The following is a 3,720-nucleotide window of genomic DNA, read 5'->3' as shown; positions in this document are numbered from 1 at the left end:
GATGGCTATGAATTGCTCTCGATGATTTCATAATAGACAAAAAAACACCCCCATATGTAAACACACTTATCATGGAGATATATGCAACCACACACACACAGCCACTCTGGCGCAGACACACACACACACAAGCTTCAACTGCCTGCGGTTACTTACACATAAGCGCACACAGCCACACAAACCTATAAATATTTAGCCACTCATTTACTCATTTAACTATTTGCTAAAGCATCACTCCCCCGACTCAGAATCGTACCTGGAGAGTTTCCAGTACTCTACCAGTTTTGGCTATGGGAGGGAGAGTCAAGCAGAGGCATAGCCATTCCATTCCTAGCTCGCACAGTGGCTAGTGAGTGGAAAGTAATCTGCTACAAGTCAAAACTCACCTGGGCTGGGCAGCAGCGGCAAGGGAGAGAGTCGAGGGTGGAGACTCAGGTTTACTGCAGGGAAGAAGGCAATGGTATACCACTTCTGTATTTTTACCAAGAAAACTCTACGGATAAACTTGAAGATGGAGAATGGGGTGTTCTGGGAGAGATGTGCCCATTGATAGGTTGGAGACGACTCGACAGCATAAGACAAGACAAAGCATCGCTGAGACAGCATCTCTCCTCTCCTCCAAACCCTTCACTTGCACCATGTATCTTTTCACATGAAATAAAAACACCTCACAATAAGCTCCCAGGCTTTCTACCATGTGAGACCCCCCTCCAGCCCCTGTCTATCTCCTCTATTCAGTTCCTCTTCATTGTTCCCAAGCCAACCTGCAAGCTGTAACTCACTCTTGATTCTCCCATCTCCATCCCTTGATTCACTGTTTCCCTGGCCTGGGCCAGGAACTCTTTTTATTATGGTATATGGTAAGAGTTTAGTAGTAATAATGATAATGATGGCATTTATTAAGCACTTACTATGTGCAAAGCACTGTTCTAAGCGCTGGGGAGGTTACAAGGGGATCAAATTGTCCCACGGGGGGCTCACAGTCTTCATCCCCATTTTCCAGATGAGGTAACTGAGGCCCAGAGAAGTGAAGTGACATGCCCAAAGTCCCACGGCTGACAATTGGCGGAGCCGAGATTTGAACCCATGACCTCTGACTCTAAAGCCCGGGCTCTTTCCACTGAGCTACTCTGCTTCTCTAACTATGCTTACTATGTACCAGGCACTGTACTAGCCACTGGGGTGGAGACAAGCTAATCAGGTTGGAAATAGTCCATGTTCCACATAATAATAATAATGATAATAATGATGGTATTTGTTAAGCACTTACTATGTGCAAAACACGGTTCTAAGCGCTGGGGTTGATACAAGGTAATCAGGTTGTCCCACGTGGGGCTCACAGTCTCAATCCCCATTTTTCAGATGAGGTAACTGAGGCACAGAGAAGTTAAGTGACTTGCCCTAAGTCACACAGCTGATAAGTGGCAGAACCGGGATTAGAACCCACAACCTCTGACTCCCAAGCCTGGGCTCTTTCCACTGAGCGACGCTGCTTCTCTTCCACAACTGCAGAGAAATTCTCTCCTACCGGACACTGCGAATGGCATCATTTTGTGACACACGTGATGCGTGGAACTTTGAAAGGGGCAGGGGTCGCCTTTCCGACCCAACATGAGTGGGGGAGGGGGGGGAGGGCGGCGGCGACAGGATCTCCCAAGTATCATTCATTCAATCGTATTTATTGAGTGCTTACTGTGTGCAAAGCACTGTACCGAGTGCTTGGGAGAGTACAATATAGCACCAGACGGACACATTCCCTGCCCACAACAAGCTCGCAGTCTAGAGGGTCAAAACCAAATTTTCCAAGTAAATACAAAAACATCATTTGACCAAAATACTCACTTCCGTACCTCGCTGATATGACAGAATTTACAGTAATGTTCTTACTGTGTCACAGCAGGAGCAAATTTGGTGTCAGGGTAGAGACAGCGCTTATGTCCATATCTGTAATTTATTATGTCTATTCATGTCTGACTCCCCCTCTAGACTGTCAGCTTGTTGTGGGCAGGGAAATTGCCTGGTTACTGTTTTACTGTTCTCTCCCAAGCACTTAGTACAGTGCTCTGCACACTGTAACTGCTCAATAAATGACTGAATGAACAAAGGGTGAGGATACCGTCAACCAGGCCTCTGCCCTGTGGGCGGGGGCAGTTGGGGAGACAATAGGATCTCTAATCTGGTGACCTGGCTAATATTACAGGGATTAATCAAGAGTTCACAGTTCCGACAGATGGTCTTTCTGTCTGTTTATTTTTATGGTATTTGTGAAGGCACTGTACAAAGCACTGGGGTAGATACAAGCTCATCAGGTTGGCATAGCCCCTGTCCCATCCCCCCCGCCCGCCCCACCATCTCAGAATCACAATCTTAATTCCCATTTTCCAGATGAGGTAACTGAGGCCAAGAGAAATGAAGGGACTTGCCCAACGTCTCCAAGCAGACAAGTGGTGGGGGTGGGATTAGAACCCCAGCCCGTGTTCTGGCCACACTGTTTCTCTGGGCTTCATGTGGTTCATCTCAAAGGTATTTATTGAATGCTTATTGTGGGCAAAACACTGTTCTAAGTGTCTGGGAGAGAACAAAACAACGGAATCGGTAGATGCGTTCCCTGTCCACAACGAGGTTAGAGTCTAAAGGGGGAGTTCGGTCTACAGTTTCCTGTAAACTCACCCCGGAAGATAGCTTGACCCCATTTTCCAGATGAGGAAACTGCAGCCTAGAGTAGTGAAGTGACTATTTAACTGGGAAACACCGTGGCCTGGTGGGTAGAACCCAGGCCTGGGATGATGATGATGATGATGGCATTTATTAAGCGCTTACTATGTGTAAAGCACTGTTCTAAGCGCTGGGGAGGTCACAAGGTGATCGGGTTGTCCCACAGGGGGCTCACAGCCTTAATCCCCACTTTACAGATGAGGCAACTGAGGCACAGAGAAGTTAAGTGACTTGCCCAAAGTCACACAGCTGACAACTGGTGAAGCCGAGATTTGAACCCCTGATTTCCAACTCCAAAACCCGTGCTCTTTCCACTGAGCCACGCTGCTTCTCAGCAGCATCTGGGCTGTCTTCCCGGCTCCACCACCTGCCTGCCGTGTGATCTTGGGCAAGTCCCTTCACTTCTCTGTGTTTCAGTTCCCTCATCTGGAAAATGGGGATGAAGACCGTGAGCCCCATGTGGGACAGGGACTGTGTCCAACCTGCCATCCTCGTAACCACCCCAGAACTCAGTACAGTGCTTGGCACATAGTAAGCCCATAACAGATACCATTATTATTATTATTATTATTATTATTATGAGAAGCAGCATGGCCTAGTGGGAAGAGCACGGGCTTGGGTGTCAGAGGATGTGGATTCTAACCCCAACTCTGCCACTTGTCTACTCTGTGACCTTGGGCAAGTCACTACCTCATCTGCAAAATGGGGATGAAGACTGTGAGTCCCATGTGGGACAACCTGATTACCTTGTATGGTAATAATAATAATAATAATTATTATTATTATTCCCATTCCCCCTTCTAGACTGTGAGCCCACTGTTGGGTAGGGACCATCTCTATATGCTGCCAACTTGTACTTCCCAAGCGCTTAGTACAGTGCTCTGCACACAGTAAGTGCTCAATAAATACGATTGAATGAATGAATGAATGAATGAATAATAATAATGATGGTTTTTGTTAAGTGCTTGCTATGTGCCAAGCACTGTTCTAAGGGCTGGGATGGAT

General features: G+C 47.1%; 1 non-coding gene across 1 annotated transcript; it reads left to right on the top strand.

Moving 5' to 3' along the window:
• Positions 1 to 238: 238 nt before the first annotated feature.
• On the top strand, positions 239 to 376 carry LOC119923344. The gene has a single exon (XR_005448834.1). It is a non-coding gene; the product is annotated as a small nucleolar RNA SNORA7 (small nucleolar RNA).
• The last annotated feature ends 3,344 nt before the right edge of the window (positions 377 to 3,720 follow it).

Source organism: Tachyglossus aculeatus, unplaced genomic scaffold (assembly GCF_015852505.1).
Source record: "Tachyglossus aculeatus isolate mTacAcu1 unplaced genomic scaffold, mTacAcu1.pri scaffold_176_arrow_ctg1, whole genome shotgun sequence".
Lineage (NCBI taxonomy): Eukaryota > Metazoa > Chordata > Mammalia > Monotremata > Tachyglossidae > Tachyglossus > Tachyglossus aculeatus.
The sequence above is the reverse complement of the archived record's forward strand: the minus strand, read 5'-3'. Positions and strand labels throughout refer to the sequence as shown.